Raw genomic sequence first — 15,667 nt, 5'->3', positions numbered from 1 at the left:
GGACAAGTTTCGACCCCGCCCGCAGCCCCATCCCGCGGCCCTTCCCGGTCTCACCCTCCCTTCCCACGGGCCAGGCTCCGTCTGGCCGGAGCTTAAGTCCCTCCTTTTTGCCCCCGGCCCCTCCCCTTCTCTAATTATGTACAAAACACTTCTTAGAATAAAATGGCCAAGCTGGGGCTCCGCCTTGCTTTCCTCTTCCCCATTCATCCTCTCTAGCCCGCTCCAAGCCCCTCCCCCGGTGGCAAGCCCAGCCTCTCGCTTCCCTCCTGGAGCTCTTTTCATTTTTATTTCTAACCCCCTCTCCATTCTCCCTGCTGCCTCTGCTCTTTCCCCCGATGGCTACGAACTGAGCAGCAGAAGAGAGGGGGGGCACAGGAAGGGGGGAAAAAAAGCAAGAAAAAGGAAAAGGAAGAAAGGGAGAAGCGGAATTTTTTTTTTCCTTGCCTCTGCCCTTAATGCCCGCGATCTGGATCAAGGAAGGGGATTTTCTGTCTGAGCATGAAAAGGACTGCTAGAGCCCCAGGATTTTCACGCCTGCAGTATCAGCCCCGCACCCAGTATGCGAGCTGGACAGAGAAGCTCTCCCACAAGTTCCTACCGAGCCGAATAAAACCCACGGGCGAGCCGATCTCCGCCACAGAGGGACATTAGCATCAGGTAAGGCGAGCGCTGCGCTGCGGCTGCGGCGCTGCCCCTGCCCGGGGCCGGCTCCCCCGTCCTGCCCGCGTTGTGTAACAGCCCCTGCGCCCCCCCTGCCCGCACCCCCGCCCCGGGCTGACCAGGGGCATGGATGGCCAGGTCCCGCAGCTCCGCCAGCCGTTCTGCACGCGTGGTGCTGGGCGAGGGGCCGAGATTCGCGCACTGGGAAGGATGGGAGCGCTGCTTTTTACCGGGGCAGCCCCCGCGGAGGATGGCCGGCAGTTGGGGTTCAGCCCCGGCCGCTGGGCTGGCGGCGAGGCGGGGTGGCGCTGGGGGTGGGAGGCAGCCAGGATCCATCTGTATTCCGGAGTATCGATACATCCCGGAGCAGGGGGGGACCGTCCCCGAGGAGATGGTGTCATCTCCACTTAATCCGCTGCTCCGCTTTCGCAAGTGACAAGCAAATCGCGGAGGAAAAGGAAAGTCTGTCGCCTCGAATCCCACACTGGGCTGATTGCCTCCACTTCCAGCGGGGATGGGAGACAGCGGCAGAGCCGGGGGAGGGTAGGCATGGCGGGGAGCTGCACCCCGCCGTGCTGGAGATGGGTTTTCCCCACATTCATTTCCCCGTTCGGTGCTGCTTGTGAGGCTGGTGTGGAGCATAACTTTGCCTTTTCCCAGTCCTTGTGGAATGGCGGGACGGAGGGCATCTCCATGCCATTGCATCATCCCCAGGGTCCAGCACAGGCTGGGTCTAAAGCCCCAGAGACCACCTGGAGAGAGGAGGGGGGTTATAGGTGTGTGTGTTTTGGCTTTGGAGAGTTCCCCCGTGCTGGTACCAGAGAGTGGGGAAGGGGAGGAGGTGTCACTTGGATGCAGTCTCCTCTTCATAGAGGGAACCCAGCAGCAGATGAAATGCTGGCAGAACTGGTGTTTGAATTTAGCCGTGTGATTGACATCTGCACTAGGCAGGATAGAAGGGTCCTTCATGCTTTACTCTGGCTGCTCATCTGGCTGCATAATAATAATGTGTTCATGGCAGTAAATCTGCTTTCCCAGGAGTTGTAAAGAAGTATTTGGGAGACAGTGAAAGGAGGAGGGGGCGAGTAAAGAGGAGATGTGGCTTTGGTGTAAGGAACATGAAAGGCTTTTGAAAAAAAAATTCCTTATAAAGGAAAAATATCGATCTGCTCTGCTTGCGAGTAGCAGACAGACAGCCCTGGACTATCTCCCTCCCACACACCCCAGACAAGCCACCGTGGTCTCCCTGGAGCATGTACACGCCAAGCACAGCCAGCACATGCTGTGGAGCTCACAGCCCACCCCAGGCTCAGACACAGCACCTCGGGCTCGCTCTGCTGTGGAGGCAAACCCCTCTCCAAGCTCTGCAGCCCCGCAGCTCCCGCACGCTCAGCCGCACAGGTGGGATCCACACACCCTGAACGGGCAGAAATAGCTGCATTGATATTCTTATTATGTAAATCAAACCTTCAGAAGTTCACACGAGCACACACATGCTGTCTTCTTTGCAGGGCTCGCAGTAGGTGGCTTGTTCCTCCAGTGTAGCTTTCTCTCTTGTAGTTGGCTCCAAGCATTGATTTGGGGTTTGTCTGACTCCAAAGCCCTTTGCAACTCAGCAGAAAACCCTCTACATTTGGTGTGTCTATGTTTGTTTTATGGCTCTTTGCAGATTCCCAGGACTCGGGAATGATTTCACTACTGGAAAGGCAGATGAGCAGCAGACAGGGAAGCAGGGAAATGGCTGGGGGAGCAGTGGCATTTCCATACTCATCATGCCTTCTCTGATCAAGAGCTGGAGTCTGAGAGTATTGGAAGAGCTCTGCTGGAGTTACATAGCTTTTAAATGTGTGTGAGTGTGTGTGAGCAGAGCCACGCACACATCTATGGCTAAAACACACAATGCAAGGCTCCACTTCAGTCTTACCCTGGTTCAGAGAAAAACCCTCCCATCCTCAGGGGACAGATACTCCCTTTGCATGCCCCTTTGATCAGAAACGACAGAGCGGGCACAGGGGAGATGATGTCACTGGTGTTAGAGGTGTTTAACATCCCCCTCTGACCTTCCTCCTCTTCCCCTCTTTCCATAGGGCCTAGTGAGGAGACAAGCCTCCAAGAGCAGGAATATAATGAGGGTGACCAAAGTCTGTGTTAAAACTTTGGAGAGGAGGAATATATGGTGAATTGGCTTGGTTTAGGTAAAATGTGTCCCAAAAGAAATGGCATGGGATTTGTCTCTGTTCCCTCCTAACCACCACTGTTTACTACGTTGCAAGTATGTGTAAGGCGGATGCTAAACACTCCGTGGGAATGGGTCTGCCAGCAGACAATAGTCATTGTTGTGTGTGTGACAGAAATAGTTCAAAGCCAAATCCTCCCATCTTTGCGCAGGCAGGAGCCCCACCACCTTCTCCAGGTGCATTGCTCAGGAGAGCATGGCAGGAACTGTCTCCAGAACCAGGGATCCGCACCCAGCTCCCTGCCCACCTCCAGGAGTGGATAGGGATTTCTAGTCTTTGCCCAGGACTTGGTATTTACAGCTGATGCAGAGATGTTGAGAAAGCAGGAAAAAATTGATCTGGGAGGGCTGGGAAAAATCGCTGAAGAACATAAATGAGGGTGAAGAACACCCAAGCACCATGAGACACGGCGTTTGAGGGTGGGAAATCAGGGAGGGAACCCCCAGGAAAGGAAACACACCCTGCTCAGCCCCGCTCAGCCCCGTTCAGCCCGGGTCAGCCCAGCTCGGCCCTGCTCAGTCCGGCTCAGCCTGACTCAGCTCGGTTCAGCCCCGCTGAGCCCCGTTCAGCCCGGCTCAACCCCGTTCAGCCCGGTTCAGTCCCGTTCAGCGCGGTTCAGTCCCGTTCACCCGGTTCAGCCCCTTGCAGCCCGGCTCAACCTCGCTCAGCCCCGTTCAGCCCCGTTCAGCCCGGCTCAGCCCGGCTCAGCCCCGTTCAGCCCGGCTCAGCCCGGCTGCGCCAGCGCAGCGGGCGGGCGGTGCCGCCGGGCCCCAGGAGGGGGCGCTGTGGCTCCACGCAGCGCCGGGCGCGGAGCGGGGCTCGCCCGCACCCCTGCCCGCATCATCCGTGCCCGCATCATCCGTGCCCGCAGCACCCTCCATCCCTGCCCGCATCATCCGTGCCCGCAGCACCATCCAGCCCTGCCCGCAGCACCATCCCTGCCCGCATCATCCGTGCCCACATCACCATCCATCCCTGCCCGCACCATCCTTGCCCGCAGCACCATCCATCCCTGCCCGCACTATCCTTGCCCGCAGCACCATCCATCCGTGCCCGCAGCACCATCCATCCCTGCCCACATCACCATCCATCCCTGCCCGCATCACCAGCCCTGCCCGCATCACTATCCGTGCCCGCCCTCAGCCCTGCCAGCATCATCCCTGCCCGCATTCCCCGGCAGCATCCCCTGCCCGCACCCCTGCCCGAATTCCTGTCCTCACCCCTGCCTGCATTCCCCGGCATACAGTCATCCTCGTCTGCATCCCTTCCCGCATCACTGCCCGCATCCCTTCTCACATCCCTGCTTGCATCCCTGCCCTCAGCCCTGCCTGTATCCCTGCCCGCATCCTCGCCCGCCTCCCCCGCCCCCGTTCCCAGCCGCGGATAAGGCGGAGGGGCCGGCGGTGGGCGCTCGGTGCCGGCGGGGCTCTGCTCCCGGAGCCCAGGTGCGGCTGGACGGGTGCGGGCCGTGTCCTCCCGCTACGGAGCAGAGCCTGCAGGGAGCCGGCCCGGTGCGAGCAGGGATCGTTCACCCGGTGATGAAATGCAGCTACTTCTGGGACAGAGCCCAGCAGCTTTTCCGTGCCAGCAAATACTACAGGGGAAGTGAAAAATCACTTCATGCATTGGAAGTGCAGAGATGAACTTAGTGAGGCAGAATATAAATTACCCAGACCGAGGAAGCTTGTGCCCAGTTGTTTGATTTACACCATCCTGCTTGCAAAAGTATCATGAGATTTTTAACAACTGTAAGGACCTTGGCCCATTTCCTTCCAGGCCACATAGAGCAGCTTTTCAGAAAGGGAGAATATCCACACACACAGATCTGGCCTCTAAACAGGTCCATGGACTGGGGACTGGTCCTGCTGTTCTCCCTCTCCCCTGGAAGATGGCTGCCAGAGCAGGATGCCAAGTTAGGGAATGGTGCTGAGCTGAGTCAGGGTAAAATATCTCCTCCCGGCAATGTGTGTACTCCAGAGTGTTCTTGGATGCCAGGGAAGGTTTTCCCCTGCCTGCTGTGCCTCTGCATGGCCATGGCCAGCTGATGTGCTGGGCCTGGAGCACGTCTGGCCAGGGCTGCAGAGGGCTTGTGGCTGCAGGTGGTGTGGAAAAGAGAAATGTTATCAAGGAGAGAGACCTGGAGAAGCAAAGTGGATATACCTACCAGGTACTTTTGTCTGGAGAGAGGATGGGCAGAGATGGACCAGACAAATGAGGTGACATTCCCAGGGTTTGGAGTAGGCACAGGACAGTTGTTGCTGGCTTGATGAGCTAAGCTATGCAGTGCCAGGGAAGGAAAAGTCCTGACTAGTGGGAGGGAGGAATGGGAGAAAGAGCAGAAATCAGAGGAGCAGCTGATTTAGAGTGAGCTGAAGGCTATTGAAGGACTTAAGTTTATTTCAGGAATGCTGGATCACATCCCAAGTGGAGGTGGCATAAACTGGGTATATGAACATGTAATTTTGGAAAGAAAACAAGAGTCAGGCACAGGATTCCCCTGGGCCTGGGCTGGGGAGTTTAACACAACATTTACAGCCCCCTGCTTGGGGTGTTGTTTTCCTGCAGCCTTGAGGCAGGACCTGCAAGCAGCTTCACAGGAGAAAGATGCTTATTTGTTTTTGCTATTTGTTCTTCTGAAGTCATGTGTTCTACATCCATTTTATTGTTGCCTGCACGGCACAGCTGGCAGAGCTCAGCTCGGCACAGAGCTGCTGCTGTGTCTGCTGCAGGGCTGGCTGAGTGGGACCCACGGTGGCACCCGTGGTGGTGGCAGGTTTCTGGGTGTTGACATAGCCTTCCCCAGTGCTTGAACTCTCACACATGTGATTCCTGGCTCCTGTTCCAGAAAAACAACCAGTTGCACTGCTGATGGATCACCTCTTCCAGTGGCAATAGGAATAACAGTAAGTCATAGAGGAGTGAATAATCTAGAGAGGGTCACCTGCAGAGGAGGATGGAGTGAGTTGCCTTTGCCAGACACACGCTGTTGTTCACTGATGGAAATGCTGGGCAGAGGTAGAAACTGACATGCCAGAAGCACCAGCAGAGCTTTGCAGCCCTAGAACAATTCTCTGTGTGCGTGTGTGTTAGCAGTGGGCACTATTTGGTGGAGTATTTCCATCACAGAGACATCTTCCCTTCCAGACAGTCGTGAATTACAGCAAAGTCAGCTCAGAGCTGACACACCAAGCTTGCAAACCAAGCTAAGAGGGGTTCTCACACATAAGAGAAGCTCCAGAAAACCAACAAAACCCCAACAATTTGCTTCAGGACTTTTGGTTGGATATCAAAAGAGAATATAGGAGTAGAGGGAGCTCTCCCTCCCGTCCACTCTCCATACTCCCAATTTCCAGTAGAGTAGCTCCAGATCCTGTAGTCTTTTCATGCCTGGGACCTGTCTCATTTCTGTCCTGACAGGAAGTACATCCTTTACCCATATTTAGAGAAGATACATCCTGAAACCTATGACAGGTCTTCTTACAGCCTGGACTTTAATACCTTTGCATATTACAGCTGGAATATGTTGTACAGCAAGTTCCTGTGAAAGCTCGCAGCCTCTTGCTGTAAATCACTGCAGCCTGTCGAAGCCAGGGCTGTTAACTGGCTCTGTGGTGAGTGAGGATCTCTTTCTTAGGCTTTGATTTAGAGTGTGATTTAGAACCTGGCCTGTGCTCTGGACTCCACTGTGTCCATCATGGTTTTGGATGCAGTTTTGGCCAGAAGTCCTGAGTCGGCACAACCGATCCCATTTAGCCATTTCTTTGCCCTGCCCTAGCTGTGTGTGTGGCTGTCAGATACATTGCTAACACTGGAGACCTCTGTGGTAATTTATCCTCGCAGCTTAGATGCTGACTTGCTAAGCAGGTGGAAGACAAGTAGGGTGAGCTTTAAAACCATCACTTTGTGCAGGCAACGCATTCCAGGTGAGGCTATGGGACCAGAAAAATAAATAAAAGGGATTTGTGGAAAATTACAAAGCAACTCAAACTAACCGGGGAAGAATGAACAGAAATGAGCTGTGGCCCCAGGGAGGAGGCTGGGAATTCAGAGCAGGCAGGAGGACCAGAATGAGCAGGTGTGCATCCTTAGCTGGACTTCTGGGATCAGTGGAACAGACACCAGCAAGGCAGGACGCGGGTGCTGGAGCAGCCGGGCTGCTCTTGGCGCGTGGCTGCTCTTCAGGCAGGTGCAGATGGTGAGCGGGTAAGCAGAGCCCTCAGACATATGCCGGGGTACATATGTGGCTCTGGGTCCCTCCTGGCTCAGACCACCTTCCTGCCTGGAACAGGAATGTTATTCCAGCCATTTCCCACACTGCTCTGTGCTGAGCGAGGTTTGCAGTCAGAATCAAAGGCGTGTTTTGAGGGAGCAGCGAGAGCTCAGGAGGTACAAGCTGAGACTGAAGAATGCCTAAGAAATACTGAGAAAGTCAAAGGGAAGAACTAACAAAGACAGCACAGTGTTTGTGCTAAAATTGTGAACAGAGAGAAGAAAGCAGCAACAAGGATCCCTATAACATAGCCTTAAGACGAGCAGCTATTTCTAGAGTTGCTTATTGCCATGTCGTACAAATTCGGAGTTGCTTCTGCAAAACAACTCCAGGCTTTGCTGTTTTATGTTGGAGAATGCTGATAATGTATTTATCTGCCATTTCCACTCTCCTAAAAGAAAATTGTAAAGTATTTGAAAATGATGGACCATGTTTTAGGCCAGTGAATAGATAAATCTGGTCAACCATGGAAAAGAGACCAGTTAGGATTTTCCCACAATATTTACCTAAAGTAACCAAAAAGTGGAAATTTGAGTTTAGAAATATTTAGATAAAACCCTTTTTGTACAATTAGAGATACATGTGCATCAATCCTTTTTGCTTTTTGGGGGAAGAGTTAAGGTGAAAAGACTGATTGGAGCTGGAAGTGTTGCTCTGGGAATTTGCTGGAGGATGAGGGATGAAGGAGGGATCTATTTTGCTGATGAGGTTGGATTGGGCCTTGTTAAGACTGGAAAAAACTGAGAAGTGTTCTAACCACAACAGTAGGACACTAAAGGGATCAGAAATACATGGATGAGCGCTGCCACTCCTGGGATGACCTTTCAGCTGTGTGGGGACGTGCAAAGTCAGTGATTGTCTGAGGACTGTCATCTGCAGTGCCAGAGGGAATATCCTGTGTGTGACTATTTCTTTATTGATTCCTTTCATGCTTTGTGTTTTCATAGCATTCTGCAGTAATGGAGTAAGTTACGAGTTATCTGTGGAAGTATTTTTTGGAGGGGGTTTAGATCTAGTACCACATAATTTCTTTGGGTGTCTCCCAGCTTTCTATGAGAAAGAGAAGGGGTGAATAACCATATCTCAATTTTCTCCTCTCTTTGTGACTGGATAGAGGTCAAAATCACTCCTCTTTCTCAAAGGCCTTGCTGCTGCAGGATCTGTCACTGAGTTCTCAGATATTGCTCAAAGTTTATCAAACACAGACTTTTTTTCACACCTGGGCTCAATTGCCACCGACCCAGAACAATCAGAACCACAAAGAGCCTGATCCTGCAACTGGAATCACACAGACAAATTTTTAATTACAGCCCCATGGACATAATGAAGCTGATTTCCAAGACCAAAGCCTAAGCAACAGCAAATCCATACACATGCTGAGTGCAGAGTGAATCATGTTTATGGTTCATCAGTATGCAGCTTCTTTGTTCCAAAATGCTGGTCAGGAAGGCAGAAGAAATATTCCCTGGGATATTATAAAGACTAACATATCATCAGAGGGAGAATCAATGGAGATTGATGGCAAATTAGATGGACACTTGAGACATTAAAAGGAAGGATGGAAAATAGAAGTGATATTATAATTGAACCATATTAATACATTTTAAATTGCTTTACAAATATTAACAAGTTAAATAAGGGAAGCCTGGAAATTATAGTTCATGTAGTCTGGGAAAGCTGGGAGTGAGGAGGGACATTCGGGTTCCAGTACAAAGGTAAATGAAGGTTAAAATGAAACGTGATCAGAAGTATTTTAACACTTTGATGACAGAAGAACAAGGGGACACATTAAAATTAAAGGGCACAACTTTTAAAGCAAATTAAAAGGAAATAGTCCTTTCTTCAGTGTATAGTGAAGGCACACAATTCCCTGCTGCAGGATGTCGCTGAGATGAAAGTCCGGATGGATTTGAAGTGTAAAAGGCTACATAACTTTGTAGCAATTAATAGCATTTGCAGCCCTGCAATCTGGGACAATGGTAATCAGGTCTCAGGCTTCAAAGCAAAGGATGACCATCTTCTGGGGTCAGGAAGGACATTTTTTCTCTGCATAAAAAGAACATAATATGGTTGGCCAGGTAATGTGACTGCCTATGGTCGATCCTGCTGGAAGCTAAGTCAGCAAGAGATTAGCAAATTGCTTCTGTGGGTGCTGGATTAAGGTATTATAAAAAGGTTTTCATCAATGCCAGACAGAATATCAATCCAGCAATCTCTTCTTCTGTGTCAACTCCCACAAAAGTAATTTCAGTGATTAGAATAGATATTGAAGTGGGACGTGAAACGGGTGGTTACAGTCAGCAGCAGTGACCCTGAGCTGCACAGCTCAGTTTCCTCTATCAGCACCAGCATCTGCAGGATGGCTCAAAGCTGGGATGAGCCTGGAGTCTCCCAGCACCAGGTTCTGTAGGGATACAAGCTCCCTGTGCCCAAGGACAGAGGAGGCCCTGTGCTGCCTGGACAGAGGAGGAGGAGAAGAAACAGGGAATGCAGTCACCTCTGCTCATTACCAGAGGAAATGCAGCACAAGGCTTGGAGAACAATTCAGATCCTCTCAGTAGAAGCATTTCAGTTTGCAATCTTGCCTTGACAGATTTTGAAAGTAGTTGGTGGCAAAAGGTAGCAGGACATTATAGAAAACAGGACCTTAAATACTGCCATGGGATATGGGGAACATTTGGAAAATCAGCCTGCAAAGTGCTTGTAAGATGTCATCTTAAAGAATCTGTCCAAGCTGATGAAGGGGTCTGTGACAGAGACAAGTGGGTGCATGAAATCCTGAGACTTAACCAAAGCAGCTTGGTAGGAGTGACAGGACAGAGATCAGCTATGGAGCCGTGTCCTCTCCCCATATTTTCCCCACAGTCCCATCCTCCTGAGGGTACCAGGGTGGCTCCCTGTGTCTGCCTTGTACTGGGCACAGTCCTGCTCAATCATCACCATGCTGCTGGGAGGGAAGAGGAATGTGCCTTTCTCCATAACTTTCCTGTCCCATCAGCCATTCTGTTCTTGTTGCTGGAGACAGAAGTTGGGTGAAGAGAAAACAAGGCTGTTGAGTACAGACAGGGAAGTTCAGCTTCAGCAGGTGACACTTGCTGAGGGCCACTTCTGCAGTGGCCGTGAGCATCTCTGGGTGAACAGAGAAGAAACTGTTCTCCCATGGTCAGGTAAAAAAGCAGTGCTGCCTTCAGAAAGGTGGGAAGGATGGGCAGCTGGTGGCTGTGAGGAACATCAATATCTTTATATCAATATCAGTATCAATAGATGGGATAAAGTTCTGACAGCTGTGTGGAGGGGAGGGAGGAGGGGGCAGCTGGTGCTGCAAACACAAAGTTCGCTGGTGGGACAGGTGTGAATGCTCAGACAAATTGCCACATCGGGAGAAACTATTCCTTTGTTTCCTGGATGGTAAAAAGAGAGAGAGAGAGATGTGAGTGGCAGGTGCAAATCTGCCAGTGAGGTAGTGAGGTGTTGTGGAAGTGTGATGGTTATTGTGCTCATGGCCTGGGCTGGGAAGGATGGATGAGGGAGTTTTTGTTCCGCAAAATTCACCAGAAAGATGCATGCATGTAAAAAAAAAAAAATAGCTGTAAGGTAGGACTGCAATTTACCTGCATTATTGGAAGATTGATTTCTGATGAAATGAGCAGAGAAAGGAGGGGAATAAAATTTTATGGATAGCAAGAATGAGGATCAGAGGTCTAAAATGGCAGCTGTTAGTATTCTTGAAGGATTGGTTCAAATGAGACTGCAGAAACCAGTGCAAGCTTCTGATTTCCAACCATCTGCATTTAGGAAAGAGAGGGAGAGCAGCAGGCTGGCCTCGGTGCAATTCTGCTGGATTTCCCCCGAGAATCAGAATCATCCCTGCATTTCAAGTTCCTGAAAGCCTTAAAACACTGACAAGGCTGAAAGGTGAGGTGAGGGTCGGATGCGAGAAGGGCTGACAGGAATAAGTAGATTGTAGTCTGGGCTGGATAATTCAGGGATCTGTAATAAAACTGCCCAGTGACAGTGAATAAAAGACTACAGGTATATTATGGTTTACGGAGCACAGGACAGATGTGTCTCTAAGGAGGATGAGATAAGGAGAGGAAGGCAGCAGTGGCTGCTTTGGGATGCAGCAGCACTGTGTGAATTAAGCAGTGCTGTAGTGAGATAGTTCAATCATGGTGCTGTCACTGACATGTTATATATGACCTTGAGCAGGTCACTTAGGCTGGGAGCTTTGCAGAAGAGCTTTTTAAATGCATGTGTTTCCATGCACAGGAGCTGAATCCCTTCAGTACTGCGGCTCTGAGCCCCAGCTCGCACAGCGGATGGGAACTACCCAGGGAACTTGGATCCAAGTTTGGCATGAGGGAAAATCGGGATTTTTTAAAGAATTCAGCAACCCCTGTCCTCAGGAAATATAATCCCCCAAAGACTGGTAGTCAGCTATGCTGACTCTTTACATTTCAATTGCTGGGCAAAAGCAGTGCTGGTTTGCCTCTCTCTCCCCTCCACCCCAGTAAAATGGCTCCTTCTTCAGAAATCTGGTCTGAATTAATCTCTCTCCTCATTGCCTAAGATCACTGGCAGAGCTGGCCTTTTACTGGAATAGATAAGGGAAGAACACACTAATTGCATCTGTTTGCCTCCCTTGCACACAGAAATGAGTATTTTACATACACAGTATATAAAATGAAGTTTGCAAGTGCACACACACAGAGAGACATGTGCATTGTGCTTTAAGAATGCTGAATCAAGGCTGCTGTTTAGTAATAATATTTTTCCCAACTTCAGCATTTGCAGTAAATAGCAATTAATGATAAAGCTGCCTGCATTAAATAGAACAGCAAAAGAGGCTGATGGGTCCTTCCTACCAGTGGATCCTCCTGCAGTGCTTCTCATTACTTTGTTAAGTTTGAAGACGGAGATTTTGTCCGTGGCTGCTCTGTTTGAAGACGGAGATTTTGTCACTGCTGCTCCTCTGAGGCAGCTCTTCTGTAAAGCCTTGACACGGGTGAAGTGCAGTCCCCAAACCCTCGTGTGTCACATCACAGGGACACACCTTTGATGCTGGGGCACGACCCTCCCTCGGGTGCAGTGGCAGTGGTGGATGGAAGGGCTGGGGACAAACACACTCTGCTGCCCTTGCACAGCTCTGGTCTCCAGACCTCCATCAGGAACGTTTGGACTCGGGAAAAGGAAATCAACAGGAGAGCTGAGACACACTCTGGATTTTATTTTTAGGTGTGAGTTTAAAATTCCAGGCACTTGAAGGGCTATCAGGACTGATTCCCAGCTCAATAATGCAGTATTTTTGTGTTCAGAGACTCAGGGTGCATTTTCCATGCCCCACAAGCAGAGTGTTGAAGCGTGCAGCATCTGCTGGGACAGTGCTGCAGGACTGTGGAAGATGACAATAAACCACTGGAGGATTTGTGCTTGCTCATATTGCCAAAACTGATGTTAATTAAGCAAAATATACCCAGAACTGGGTTACTTCTGAGGGGAAGCTTGTTTTCTCCTCCTGGAGAAACTCCAAGAGCAAACTAATACAGGGAGCTGAGATCTTTGGAAACATCCAGAGATATTTAGATGCTGAATTCCTACACACATACCTAATTTTCTTCAAATCCTCTGCATGCAGGGATTGAGCAGGTGCTGCTTCCCTGAATACCTCCAGGACCAAGACTACTGTGAGCAGGGTCCTGTGCTGGATCTTTTGGATCTGTCAGCAGCCCTCAGACCCTCAGGCAATGAAAGAAAAATGGGTGCAGACACTGCCTGAGGAGCAGGATCCCTGGAACAGGCTGTGCCTGTGTCTCATTTTGAGTGCTCTTCAGGGGTTTGAGTCAGGGATGGAGGGAGCTCTGCTGGTGTTTTTTTTTTTTTTTTGGCTTGATGTCACAGGCACTTGGACATCACATGTTCCAATTTTCTGTAGGGACTTTGTGCCTGTTTGGTTCTGTGGTGATTGGAAAAAAAAAAAAAAAAAAAAAAGGAAAACCAGAAGAAGTGAAAAGGAAAAATTCAGAAAAAAAGATAGTGAAAAAGGATGGTGTCACTGTCTTAAAATAAACCAGCAGCATATGGCAATTTCTAATGGAAAAAGTAAATTCACTTTCAGATTATTTCCTGGGAACTTTTCACTCATTTTTGATACAGGGCTTTGCTCATCTATTTTGCTGTAAATCTAATTATTTCATTTTAGGTTCTCTGTTGAATGCAGGTTTAGACTAGAAGACAGCAAAGGACTCTGAAAGTCACCAGCTTAAGGAACTCAGAGAAACTCAGCCTTGCTGAGATCCCTCATGTTGTTATGAAGATCTGGCAGACAGTTATTAAAATTCCTGGTAGGAATAGGTGAATAATGATTTCTTTCTATTTTTTTTTTTCCCCATCAGTTTGGTTCTGGAAGAAAAAATGAAGGGAAAAATTACTTTTAGGTATTCAAATATAATTAGTGTAGCAGGGGAAGAATGAAAAAGATTTTATATTTGAGACTAAAAGGAAAAGAGAGTAGAAAATAATTTCAAAACTTGAATTTTGTATAAATGAATAACCTTTTTTTTTTTTTTTTCCATAACTGTATTATTTCACTTTTGGTCGGTTTTGTTTTTTTAACATTTCCTTCTAGATCCACTTTATAGAAATCTTATCATGAAGCATTTACATTAAGAAATAATGCAGTCATGTACTTTGATTATTTTAATTTTTTCCCATCCCACTTTTTGACAGTAACTATGTAATGAATTCAATCTGAATTAATAAACATTGGCAGACAATCCCCAAGCACTTTTCTGAGCCTAATTTTAGGATGTGTTAAAAACAATGTCTCGCATCCTTTAGTGCCTATGATTGCAGTTTCCTTTCTGCTGCACACAGTTAAAGACAATTCCTACCTCAAATAACAGATACTCAAAGGGTCCAGAGTGATGGGAGATAAAAGGAGAAAATAAAAAGATTTGTCTGAAGTCAAAGTAAATCAGGAGCAGAGCCATATAGAGAAGAGTATGGTCTTGACTTCATTCCCTGATTTCTCACCAGCCTGAGGATTAATTATAAATCTCTTTCTCACCCATTAGATTTGTCTCATACTCCTTCTACTCCTGCACTTTCTCATTCACACCTTCAAGTCTTTGCTACTCTTCCTTTAATCCAACTTTCCTGACTCTCCAGTTTTTACACGCTTTCCTCTTTTCTCCTCTGCTCCTCCTGGAGAAGATTGCTAACGAAGTGGCAAGTGTTAATAACGTGTCTTGGCTGTGCCTGCTGTGATGGAGAAAGGAGGAGCAAGGTGGGTGAAGGAAAGCTGCAAAGAAGGAGGAACAGGATTATCTGAGCTGATTTCAGGCTCTGGATGAAGGTGCAGGAAGGCAGAGGAAGCCCCTGCACGCTCAGAAACCTCCTTGCAATGGGAGCAGAGTCTGAGCTGAATGTCTCAGGAGAACATTAACGTATCTGCAAGGTGGGACTTGTCTCCTCTGGGATACAGGGGCCAGAGCAAAGACTTCCAGGACTGGAGATGGGTAAGGGAACCAGCAGACCCCTGCCCTGCGCAGTGACAGGAGCTCGGACCAGGGCACCCTGCACCTGATTTGTGTGGCTGGGTTTGTGCACAGGGACGTGGGGCACTGGAGGAACATCAGCTGTGGATGTGCACATCCAGTGAGACTGGGGTGATGGTGCTCCCTGTGCTGGCTGTGCTGGCAGGGGTCCCCATCTGCTCCGGGCCACAGGGCCCCACCTGAGCCCGGGGTGTCACCACACCCCTGCCAGCCTCCTGCAGGGTCCCCTGTTTGTCACTGCAGCCTCTGCCGCGTGGTCCCTGGGAAAATCTGGGCAGAACCTGTGGGTTTAGGGGACTCAGGTGTTTAAGGGGGACATAGGAGAGCCCCTGTTTTGGGCTGGCAGCTGCAGCTGCTTGAGGAGCAAGGCTCAGCCCGCAACAGCTGGTGGGGACAAACTGTGTTGGTCCTGTGGGAACAAAGATGTTGTCTAGTCTGCAGGAGGAGGGACAAAACAAAGGTGTACATTAGAGGGAAGTTTCCTTGAGCTGCTCTGATCTGAGAATATTATACCAGGAATAAAATGTCCAAGAATAGCTGTCTGTCTTTGTAAACAATCACATAAGCCATGATAGATAACTTCAGGCTATGTCTTCATGAGCACAGCAGACTCTAAATACTCTTCTTTCTTTGGAATCTCCTTCCCAACACCTTTGATTTCACAGGGATAAGCCAGCTGTATTCCTGTTCTGCATTTAATTTAACACTTATACAAAATTATGTATCTAGCCAGCTATTTATTATCTAATTCGATGTCTGTAGTTGAGGAAAGACTATTTATCCTTTCCCACAGCAGTATCTCTTTCTCTGGCAGCTCTGACTAGCTGCTAGGTGCCCTGGGGAATGTCAAAGCAGAATTAATTAATCATGACCAGCCACTGAGGTATTTTTCAGATTTGGATTTGGCCAGCTGATTGCACAGGATCTTTCTGGGAGTTGGGCTG

General features: G+C 49.2%; 1 protein-coding gene across 1 annotated transcript in view; it reads left to right on the top strand.

The window, feature by feature from the left end:
- Nucleotides 1-431: 431 nt before the first annotated feature.
- The window catches only part of BRINP1 (BMP/retinoic acid inducible neural specific 1), an 86,634-nt gene continuing 71,398 nt past the window's right edge, over nucleotides 432-15,667 (top strand). Inside the window, exon 1 of the mRNA XM_041475011.1 lies at nucleotides 432-657. The gene's annotated coding sequence lies outside the window, so the exon portion shown is untranslated. The remainder of the gene's footprint in view (nucleotides 658-15,667) is intronic.

This window comes from Pyrgilauda ruficollis, unplaced genomic scaffold, assembly GCF_017590135.1.
Source record: "Pyrgilauda ruficollis isolate IOZ18807 unplaced genomic scaffold, ASM1759013v1 scaffold34, whole genome shotgun sequence".
Lineage (NCBI taxonomy): Eukaryota > Metazoa > Chordata > Aves > Passeriformes > Passeridae > Pyrgilauda > Pyrgilauda ruficollis.
This window is presented reverse-complemented; position numbering and strand designations above follow the sequence as displayed.